The sequence below is a fragment of the Triticum urartu genome, chromosome 1 (assembly GCF_003073215.2).
Source record: "Triticum urartu cultivar G1812 chromosome 1, Tu2.1, whole genome shotgun sequence".
NCBI classification, from domain to species: domain Eukaryota; kingdom Viridiplantae; phylum Streptophyta; class Magnoliopsida; order Poales; family Poaceae; genus Triticum; species Triticum urartu.
The window spans coordinates 393,435,231-393,447,135 of record NC_053022.1 but is presented as its reverse complement, the minus strand read 5'-3'; the positions used below and the strand labels follow the sequence as shown (position 1 = coordinate 393,447,135).

Here is an 11,905-nt window from a genome sequence, read left to right as displayed (position 1 = left end):
GATCTATTGTATACCCTACACTGATTTTGGCAAGGGAGTACAATAGTGATCTAGGAGTAGATCACTGGACAGCGGTCAAAATTATCCTTAGTGGAATAAGGATATGTTTCTCAATTATGGACGTGACAAAAAGGGTTCGTCGTAAAGGGTTACGTCGATGCAAATTTTGACACTGATCTAGATGACTCTAAGTCTCAATCTGGATACGTATTGAAAGTGGGAGCAATTAGCTAAGAGTAGCTCCGTGCAGAGCATCGTTGACATAGAAATTTGCAAAATACATACGGATCTGAATACGGCAGACCCGTTGACTAAACTTCTCTCACAATCAAAACATGATCACACCTTAGTACTCTTTGGGTGTTAATCACATAAGCGATGTGAACTAGATTACTGAATCTGGTAAACCCTTTGGGTGTTGGTCACATGGCGATGTGAACTATGGGTGTTAATCACATGATGATGTGAACTATCGATGTTAATCACATGGTGATGTGATCTAGATTATTGACTCTAGTGCAAGTGGGAGACTGAAGGAAATATGCCCTAGAGGCAATAATAAAGTTATTATTTATTTCCTTATATCATGATAAATGTTTATTATTCATGCTAGAATTGTATTAACCGGAAACATAATACATGTGTGAATACATAGACAAACAGAGTGTCACTAGTATGCCTCTACTTGACTAGCTCGTTAATCAAAGATGGTTATGTTTCCTAACCATGGACAAAGAGTTGTTATTTGATTAACGGGATCACATCATTAGGTGAATGATCTGATTGACATGACACATTCCATTAGCTTAGCACCCGATCGTTTGGTATGTTGCTATTGCTTTCTTCATGACTTATACATGTTCCTATGACTATGAGATTATGCAACTCCCGTTTGCCGGAGGAACACTTTGTGTGCTACCAAACGTCACAACGTAACTGGGTGATTATAAAGGTGCTCTACAGGTGTCTCCAAAGGTACATGTTGGGTTGGCGTATTTCGAGATTAGGATTTGTCACTCCGATTGTCGGAGAGATATCTCTGGGCCCTCTCGGTAATGCACATCACATAAGCCTTGCAAGAATTGAAACTAATGAGTTAGTTGCAAGATGATGTATTACGAAACGAGTAAAGAGACTTGCCGGTAACGAGATTGAACTAGGTATTGAGATACCGACGATCGAATCTCGGGCAAGTAACATATCGATGACAAAGGGAACAACGTATGTTGTTATGCGGTCTGACCGATAAAGATCTTCGTAGAATATGTGGGAGCCAATATGAGCGTCCAGGTTCTGCTATTGGTTATTGACCGGAGACGTGTCTCGGTCATGTCTACATTGTTCTTGAACCCGTAGGGTCCGCACGCTTAAGGTTTCGATGGCAGTTATATTATGAGTTTATGAGTTTTGATGTACCGAAGGAGTTCGGAATCCCGGATGAGATCGGGGACACGACGAGGAGTCTCGAAATGGTCGAGATGTAAAGATCGATATATTGGACGACTATATTCGGACATCGGAAAGGTTCTGAGTGATTCGGGTATTTTCGGAGGTACCGGGGAGTTACAGGAATACGAGGAAGAATCAATGGGCCTTAATGGGCCTTAGTGGAAAGGAGCAGGAGGTGGCGCGCGCCCCTCCCAAGCCCAATCCGAATTGGACAAGGGGTTTGGGGCGCGGCCCCTCTCTCCCTTCCTTCCTCTCTTCCCCCCTTTCCCCCCTTCTCCTAGTTGGACTAGGAAAGGTGGAAACCTACTCCATCTAGGAGTAGGAATCCTACTCCTCCTTGGCGCGCCCACAAGGGCCGGCCGGCCTCCCCCTTGCTCCTTTATATACGGGGGCAGGGGGCACCCCATAGACACACAAGTTGATCGACGTGATCATATTCTTACCCGTGTGAGGTGCCCCCTTCCACCATAATCCTCGATAATATTGTAGCGGTGCTTAGGCGAAGCCCTGCGACGGTACCACGTCGTCGTGCTGACGAAACTCTTCCCCGACACTTTGCTGGATCGGAGTCCGGGGATCGTCATCGAGCTGAACGTGTGCTAAAACTCGGAGGTGCCGTAGATTCGGTGCTTGATCGGTCGGGCCGTGAAGACGTACGCCTACATCAACCGCGTTGTGCTAACGCTTCCGCTGTCGGTCTACAAGGGTACGTAGATCATACTCTCCCCTCTTGTTGCTATGCATCACCATGATCTTGCGTGTGCGTAGGAAATTTTACTACGTTCCCCAACAACCTATTGGTCCCGGTTGGTGCCACCAACCAGGACCAAAGGGTCTCCTGCCTGGGCTCTGCGCACTGCCCACGTGGAGGCCCATCAGTCCCGGTTCTGGATTGAACCAGGACTAAAGGGTCGGGGCATTAGTACCGACACTTTAGTCCCGGTTCGGGAACCGGAACTAAAGGCCCTTACGAACCGGGACTATAGGCCCTTTTTCTACCAGTGTGAGGATCTCTAATCCAGCATTTAGCACCGAAGACTTTGAAATAACTCACAATGGTTTTCTTGTTAGTGAGGAGTTCATAGGCAGTCTTCTTGAAGAATTTGTGAAGATATACTCTGCTGATGATGTGGCACGCAGTATCAATTGCATCAATCCAGAAACAACTAGGCGTTTTGTATTCATCAAGCATAGTGTAGGCCATCTCAGCAAGAGTCCTGTTCTTGCGCTCCACAACGCCATTCTGCTGAGGAGTATAAGGAGCAGATAACTCATGAGTAATACCAAGATCATCAAGATAGTCATGGAGACCAGAATTCTTGAACTCGGTTCCATTGTCACTTCTGATGTGCTTGATCTTCACACCAAAGTTGGTTGAAGCCCTTGAGGAAAATCGTTTGAAGACTTCCTACACTTCATGTTTGTAAGTAACAATGTGTACCCATGTGTAACGAGAGTAATCATCAACAATAACAAAGCCATATTGAGATGCATCATTCGAAACTGCAGAATAATGGTTAGGACCGAAGAGATCCATATGAAGCAATTCGAATGGTCGAGTAGTGGTCATGATAGTCTTCGCTGGATACTTAGCCTTGGTCATCTTCCCAGCTTCACAGGCTCCGCATAAGTGATCCTTGAGGAATTTGACATTCTCAATGCCAATGACATGCTTCTTCTTCGCAAGAGTGTGCAAATTCCTCATGCCTGCATGACCAAGTCGTCGATGCCATAGCCACCCTTCTGAAGCTTTTGCAAGCAGGCACACGGCTGGTTGTGGTCCTGTAGAGAAATCAACAATATACAAGTCTCCTCTCCTAAAGCCTTCGAAGACTTTGGAATTGTCAGCTTCCATGATCACAATTCATGAGATCAATTTCATCAAGCAATGCAACAGATAAAACAGTATGAGGACATGAGAAATGAAAGTTCATTTCTTCATGATTAGCCTGCATCCTATCAGGCAATTTTTCAGGTCTCCAGCAAATTCTTCAGACGTTCACGCACGTCTGAAGACCTGACCCTGCAGAAGAGATTAGTTCTTTTTATTCACCACCCACATCTGAAGGGTTGGCAAAGAGTTCATCATTCTGCGAGTTCCGTACGAGAAATGTGGCATAGAAGCCAGCCCATTTCGTTTCACATAAGAGGTGTTAGGGTAAGCATATGAATAAGCAGAGATATTCTTCGAGGACTTATGAACATAATGGTTAGAAGAATAATGCTCATATTCATAGCCCTTAGCTCTTCCCTACGAAACAAAGTTGTTAGCATGATGATATTCATATGAGGACTTTGATCCTTTTGAGGAATTTGATCCATGTGAGGAATTTGGTCCGTACAAGGACATGGATCCACATGAAGAATTTGATCCATATGAAGAATTTGATCTGGGGTTCCTATTCTTCATAGGTGGTGTCATGAGGACATTCACCTGAAGACTTTCAAGGCACCTTTTGGGAACCCAGATTTTCTTCATAGGGGAACCGTTCCTGCAGTAAGTACCAACATATCTAGCAAATACTTCACCATTCTGATTTTTGAACAGTTTATAGTTGGAGTCGAATGACTCATCAGAAGAATGAGGAGATTCAACATGTAAAGCCAGATAGATTAGATGGATCAACTGGAGGTCCCTTTGCAGCAACCCATGATGTTTGAGCTCCATCGAATGCTTGTCTCGCCAATTGCTTCGAGTAGTTACCTTCCTGCTAGTAAAAAGATAAAGCCAGACAACCAATATGCTTCAGAGAGAAACATGATCCAAATACGTTGCCACAGAGAAGAAGAAAACTGCATACAAAAACAATAACCAAAAGAAAATATAGCTTAAAGAGGAAGCACAAACCTTGATAGGCAAAACAGCAAACGATGAACAAGCGGCAGTTTAGAAGAGCAAGCAACAACATCACCTGTAAAAGTATTCAGAAACCAACAAGCCAGATCAAGCAAATAATTTGGTAGCATAAGGATGCTCCATTTTTTATGTAGTATGTACGTAACCATGGTTTACAGATACTGAAGCTAGACTGTAAAGGCTACTTTCTTAATTTACACTTGCAGTATCACATACCAAAATGGATGCAGTTTTTACATGTAGTAATTAGACTGTTAAAAGGCAAATGTAAATCTATAGATGCTAGAACATATGAATGTTCTTTAACTTGTAGAATATTGATCCAAGAGCATACCATTGGCTCCACGCCTCTGCCTGCTCTCAAGTAAGGTTTCTGTTTCATTTTCAAAAAGGGTTTCAGTGTATAATCACTTTGATTCATTGGTTACAGAACAATGTTCAAAGTCGTATGAATCTGCAGCAACATTCAGACAAGTGATTCAGCGAACTTCCACAAAATATTTGGAGCTAATTCAACATTGATCGGTCACTGGTCCAGTAAACAAATTATACTTTCTAGTTAAAATACATCATGGTTTTACTAATATGTAGAGCAGCTTTAGCACCCATTAATCATTGTCTCAGGAAAAGAAATTTTGGTTGCTATTTAAACTACTGATGGCAAAGGTATTTAAACTACTGATGACAATGGGATTCAAAACTGTACATTTAGTCATCTCTCATCATAGTGCGTCTTTTTTCCATTCAGTGAGAACTTGCAAATTCCTTCGAATCGCAACAACAGCTAGCACACAAGCAAGCTTCTAGCATCGCCTCCTGATGTTCTCTTCAGGTATTTCAATTCTTCACTGTGAAGGAACAAAAATAATCAGGCAAGCATGTATAAAAACAATAAGCAGATGGTGTATTGCATTTTGCAACCCACAGAAAAAAAATCTAGATATCCTTCCTTTATTAGCAAGCAACAACCATTACCTGGTGCATATATAAACAATCTACTGGATTTTATAATCCATAGATTAATTATCTGTGTAGTTAGCTGTCCTTTATTAGCAAGGAACAACTATTACTTGCTGCATATATTTCTCTCAAAGTACTAACCTGAGCAGGTACTGCAGTCTATTGGGAATTATCAAGAAGGTACAAAAACTGGGCACACTACAAACATGGATATCAACCAACGACATATGAGCACTCAATCAACCAGGAAGCAAACCACCAGGACAAGCATAAGTAAACAAGAACCCACTTTTTCCTGACGAGATCCGATGAAAAAACCCACAAACAGCACGACAGGTATAGCAGGCAAAAATCCAAAACATATAGACAGCAAGCTGGCTGTACAAACGCCCGAATTCATGGACTATCTACCAAGAACTAACCAACCAGGCCAATTAGAGCATATCTAACCTTGTTGGTTAACAGCATGGATGTCGCACGAACCATCAGCCCGAGCAGCGAGCCGAAGGATGAACAACGTACTGGACGATCTTGCACCAGCAAGGGAAGGAGAAGTAAAAGAGGAAAACAGAACAGCACGACATAAGCTAAGCAAAGTTAACAGGGCCATGCAAAAAGCAAAACGAGGGCGGCATCGAACCTCAACCGTAAGCAACAGCCGAAGGAACGAGAGCCATGCCGAGGAGGCGGATCCGCCACTTCCTCTCCACCTTCCCCATCGTCGGAGCCTCCGCATATGGTCTAAATTAATAAATGAGCCAATTTGAGGAGTTGTTATCCTCCAAACAATACTCAGATAATTCTATTTTCTATGATGATAATTATGTACCTGCAGATTACTCGGCATACCAAATTTCTCCAATCGGGTACTTCTCTCCGCGACACATGAATATACGAGCAACTAATTTTCTTGGTCCTATTTATTTGTTCTCCTATCTGCAAATATCATGTTTAGGAAGTCCACATATTAGTAATTTCAGAGACGTACATTAGAGAAAATCCCAGCTAACAATCCAATTAGATATACATGTGCATGTATGTCTATACACCTAGCAACCATAGCAAGCCATGAACAGCAAGTTGTAAAGGAACTGTAAGAAGAAGGAATCTAGGAAAAACTCAGCCCCAAATCAGATTAGCCAATGAAGAAAACTGCCACTGCTTTTGACCACGGAATTCGACCAGACAAGAGGAAAATCAATAGAGAACAAGACGTAATCACCTGTAGACTGTAGTCAAGCCGCCCTGGAAGGCGAGGTCGCCGGTGCAGGCCGACGCCGGCGGAGACCCTCTCCCATTCGAAGACGCACCTCCCTCTCTCTCCTGCAGATCGAATCCAGTGCCGCCACCATCGCCGGGAAGCTCGCCTCCGCACCCATGGCAGAGGAGATGCGGGAGGGGGGTGGGGGAACAGACGAGGCAAGGAAGCACCGCCGCCTCCCCCTGCGACGTGTGTTGGAACCACCACTATGCCTCGAACTCGTCCTCAGGTCACTGCTGCACCGCGCACGAATAAGAGGGCGAAGCTCCTAGCCGAGGCCCCCGGCCACTGCGCGTGAAGAAGAGGGGCACAGCTACTGCTCCCCTCATCCGGATCGAGGCCACGCCCTCCCCTCCATGGCTATCCTCCTCGGTTGCGACCGTTTCTCCATCGTCGACCAGCAGAGACGGCGACTTCTGCCTCTTCGCACCGCTGCGCGCCCCGCCATGTCCTCCACTCCTTGCCGCCGGCCACCAGCTCTCCGACCGGCCCAAGCTCACAGCCTGGCCTGTGTGGAGGCAGGAGAGGAGGAGGTGGTGGAGACAGAGGTGGAGGAGAAGAGGCGGCCGAGAGGAGGTGGGATGAGGGAGACAGAGGAGATATTTTTACTGTAGAGAGAGGGCTGGCCAATCATGGGTTGAACTGTTATGGCGAATAAAAGGAGACGTGGCTGGTGCCGCTAGTTGGGCGCAGTGGCTTATCCTTTATATGTTCAATGCGCTGTTGACGTCCCTCCTAGACTGGTCGGCAGCACCGCAGCTGTAGCTGAGCTCACGTCCGCACACAGACCACCAGGCCAAACCCCACGCAGGCCACCAGGCAATGTGCCTTGCCCATTACCACCAAAGATTCAAATCGCGGGCAAAGTCATTTCGCGGCTGGCTTGGCCAGCCACTATAGCCCGCAATAGCGGCCGCTAAGCACTTTCGCGGGAACAGTGCATGTGCTTGTCATTCTGAAGTCTCAAGTAGTACATGTGCATATTTGTCTCAGAAAACAGAGGATTTTCACTAAAAAACAGGGGATTTTCAGTAGAAAACATGTATAAATTCAGAAAACAAGTGTTCACAAATCAGCTGCAGTCTAGGTCTACTAGCTGTTCTGCTACTAAACCAAATGGCAAATGAGTGAATGAAGGACAGAGAGGATTGGAGGACTCATAGACGTCGTTTTGCAGAGGTCCTTCGTCGCCGGTCGCAGCCTTCCTGACCGTGGTGTGAAGCTATGGGGCGGAACGTGGTCGCTGCCCACTATTGCAGAAACTGCCCGGAGTCTTGGGCGTCGCCTTGCTGTCACTGCTTCCGGTCAAGCAACGGCCGGCCTGCCGAGCGCACCTGTGAGTAACCACGCAGCCGCCACAATGTTTTCGGTGGAGGGAAGGAAAGGAACGGGAAGAGAGGGATACGATGCTAGGTTTCTGGAAGAGCTCCTCTGGCTTATTGGGGAAAAATTTGGGCCAAGCCCTTTTTGGGCCTCTCTTTCGGCCTGTCCTAGCTAAATTGCAGCAATAGCGAAGGGATTTAGCGCCGTTTCGTCCAGCGATTGCGCCATGATCGCTCGAGTTTCGCCCGCGATTTAAAACTTTGATTACCACCCGCGGATTGGCCTGTCTCCTGGTCCGGCTCCTCTTCTGATGCGTCACATGGGCCTACCTCTTTTGCTTTGCATGCTGAGACGTTGCTGCTGCTGCATGTGGTCGTACGTACTTTGGCGCTTCCGTAAGCCAGCTCCATGCATGAACTAGATGATACGCCTCGCTCGCCTGATGCAGCGTGCGTAGTGTCCGGAGCGTCTCAGCTCGCACCGTACATGCCTTTGTACGCGTCTCCCGATGCGTGTCCTGGCGCGCCCCGTCTCGCGCCTTGGATTTCCGGTGCACCGCCCGCCCTGCTCGTCACACCTAGTATGAATATAACTCGCAATACATCTGGCTCTTCTGGCACGACCACATCTGTGTGCCTTGTGTCATGGTCTTTAGGCGCCACGTTTTCGCCTACTTCTAGCATGATCACACCATCACGCCTTGTGTCGTGGACTTCTGGCCCCACTTTTTCGCCTATTCTTAGAATTTCTGAACTGCTCTTTCGACCACAGCTGGCCTTTCTCGGAGGCACCGCACAAAGACTGCTTCTCCATGGCCGTGCACATGTAGCTATCGCGGCATCCGCTCCAGCAAAGTTGGCACTTATGTCCATAGCACTGACATAAGTTTCGGAATCACTCCCCGCATCTGTAGCTTCGACACAGGTTTCTTTTTTTTGAGAATCACCGGGGGGAGCTCGCCCACCTGAATATATTACTCAAAGGACTGCCGAGGCAGTAAGTACAACATTACATAGGCACGGTGCACCGTGCAGAAAGGTAGGAACGCCACGAGAAGACGTCCTCCTTGTCCTGTGGCAGCACAAGACGATGAGACCAAAGATCCAGAGCGGAAATAAGGTTTCTAAGGGTTATTACAGAACTTTGATCAATCATCCTAAATACCATGTCATTGCGAGCAGACCAGATCATCCATAGTAGGGCCAAGAGGACTGAAGGCCATGTGGAGGTGGGGAGGTGAGGAGGGGTAGCGACATCCCAGAGGTCTGTGATATCGTCAGGCTGGGGCAGAAGGCAAAGACGTTGCCAGATCCTATTGGCGAGAGGGCATGAGATGAACAGGTGGCTGGAGTCTTCTGGCAGCCTCGCACACCGAGGGCATATATCTAAGGCGATTATATGTTTGTGTGCAAGGTTGCACCTGGTGTTGAGGAGGTCTTTGAAGAGCAGCCAAGCGAAGACTTTGAGCTTCCGAGGAATCTTTGCGGACCAGATGAGCGGAGCATGATGATCGTGATCTGGCTGCTCCATGAGGGCGGCGTATGCATGTTTGGTGGAGAAGGCAATGCCATGTCGAAGGAACCGTTGGTCTTCCCCGGGCGAAGGCATGAAGTCCTGCAAAACAGCCACAAGCGAGACAAGTTCTTGTTCTGCCGTAAGAGAGAGACGGTTACGGAGGTTAGCTTGAATACCGAAATGCAGAATGTTAGCCACTTTAACCAGCTTTAGAGTGGAGTGGGAGAATAAGTGGGGGAAGGTAGTGGCCAAGGGTTGTGGAGTCAACCAGGTATCTAGCCAAAAGTAGGTGTGTGAACCGCTATTTGTTAACACAAAGGTTACATTTTGTAGAGAGGTGAGTTGCTGTGAAATTGTGCGGCAAAGGAAAGAGGTCTGCGGGGGTGGGGATGTTGGAAATATGCCCTAGAGGCAATAATAAATTGATTATTATTATATTTCCTTGTTCATGATAATCGTTTATTATCCATGCTAGAATTGTATTGATAGGAAACTCAGATACATGTGTGGATACACAGACAACACCATGTCCCTAGTAAGCCTCTAGTTGACTAGCTCGTTGATCAATAGATGGTTATGGTTTCCTAACCATGGACATTGGATGTCGTTGATAACGGGATCACATCATTAGGAGAATTATGTGATGGACAAGACCCAATCCTAAGCATAGCACTAGATCGTGTAGTTCGTATGCTAAAGCTTTTCTAATGTCAAGTATCATTTCCTTAGACCATGAGATTGTGCAACTCCCGGATACCGTAGGAGTTCTTTGGGTGTGCCAAATGTCACAACGTAACTGGGTGACTATAAAGGTGCATTACGGGTATCTCCGAAAGTGTCTGTTGGGTTGGCACGAATCGAGACTGGGATTTGTCACTCCGTGTGACGGAGAGGTATCTCTGGGCCCACTCGGTAGGACATCATCATTATGTGCACAATGTGATCAAGGAGTTGATCACGGGATGATGTGTTACGGAACGAGTAAAGAGACTTGCCGGTAACGAGATTGAACAAGGTATCGGGATACCGACGATCGAATCTCGGGCAAGTATCGTACCGATAGACAAAGAGAATTGTATACGGGATTGATCGAATCCTCGACATCGTGGTTCATCCGATGAGATCATCGTGGAACATGTGGGAGCCAACATGGGTATCCAGATCCCGCTGTTGGTTATTGACCGGAGAACGTCTCGGTCATGTCTGCATGGTTCCCGAACCCGTAGGGTCTACACACTTAAGGTTCGATGACGCTAGGGTTATAAAGGAAGTTTGTATGTGGTTACCGAATGTTGTTCGGAGTCCCGGATGAGATACCGGACGTCACGAGGAGTTCTGGAATGGTCCGGAGGTAAACATTTATATATAGGAAGTCCTATTTCGGCCATCGGGACAAGTTTCGGGGTCATCGATATTGTACCGGGACCACCGGAAGGGTCCCGGGGGCCCACTGGGTGGGGCCACCTATCCCGGAGGGTCCCATGGGCTGAAGTGGGAAGGGATCCAGCCCAAAGTGGGCTGGGGCGCCACTTTCCCCTAGGGCCCATGCGCCTAGTGTGGGGGAAACCCTAAAGGAAGAGTCCCAGAAGGGGAAGGCACCTCCTAGGTGCCTTGGGGAGGAGGGATTCCTCCCTTGGCCGCCGCCCCCCTTGGCCCCCCTATATATAGTGGGGGAGATGGAGGACTTCTTACCTTTTGCCTTTGGTGCAGCCCTTCCCCTCTCCCAAGTCCTTCTCCTCTCCCGTGGTGCTTGGCGAAGCCCTGCAGGATTGCCACGCTCCTCCACCACCACCACGCCGTTGTGCTGCTGCTGGATGGAGTCTTCCTCAACCTCTCCCTCTCTCCTTGCTGGATCAAGGCGTGGGAGACGTCACCGGGCTGTACGTGTGTTGAACGCGGAGGTGCCGTCCGTTCGGCACTTGGTCATCGGTGATTTGGATCACGACGAGTACGACTCCATCAACCCCGTTCACTTGAACGCTTCCGCTTAGCGATCTACAATGGTATGTAGATGCACTCTCCTTCCCCTCGTTGCTGGTCTCTCCATAGATAGATCTTGGTGACACGTAGGAAAATTTTGAATTTCTGCTACGTTCTCCAACAGGGGAGACTAGAGCATTAGGGTGTTGGAGATCTAACCATTCTAGCCAAGGGGTTTGTGTAGTGGAGAGGGCTTTGGCAGTGAATTTCATGAGAAGGCAGTTGTTTTGCAGATGTAGGTTTTTGAGCCCTCAACCACTGTATTTTTTTGGTAAGCAAACATTTTTCCATGCAATAAGACATTGAGCACCTGAGCAAGCGTCCTCACCTGCCCAAAAAAATGCTCTCCTCAGCGAGTACAGAGTTTTGATTGTTTTCTTTGGGATGCGGAACACAGACATGAAATAAACGAGGATTGAATCCAGGACAGAAGAGATGAGGATGAGCCGATCACCTTTATCAAGAAGCTTGGCACGCCAGCCAGAAAGTAGTTTCCTAGCTTGTTCTAGCAGAGGATTGAAGATATTAGTGAGATGCCTGGTGGGGGCGAGGGGGGGTCC

General features: G+C 47.3%; 1 long non-coding RNA gene across 2 annotated transcripts; it reads right to left on the bottom strand.

Annotated features, from left to right (window-relative positions):
* Positions 1-5,992: 5,992 nt before the first annotated feature.
* On the bottom strand, positions 5,993-7,095 carry LOC125534471. Of its 2 annotated transcripts, none has more exons than XR_007294497.1 (3): positions 6,489-7,095; positions 6,096-6,202; positions 5,993-6,007 (listed from the first exon to the last, which is right to left on the bottom strand). It is a non-coding gene; the product is annotated as an uncharacterized LOC125534471 (long non-coding RNA). The 2 variants fall into 2 exon arrangements; XR_007294498.1 differs by having other exon boundaries at positions 6,116-6,202.
* Positions 7,096-11,905: the final 4,810 nt, after the last annotated feature.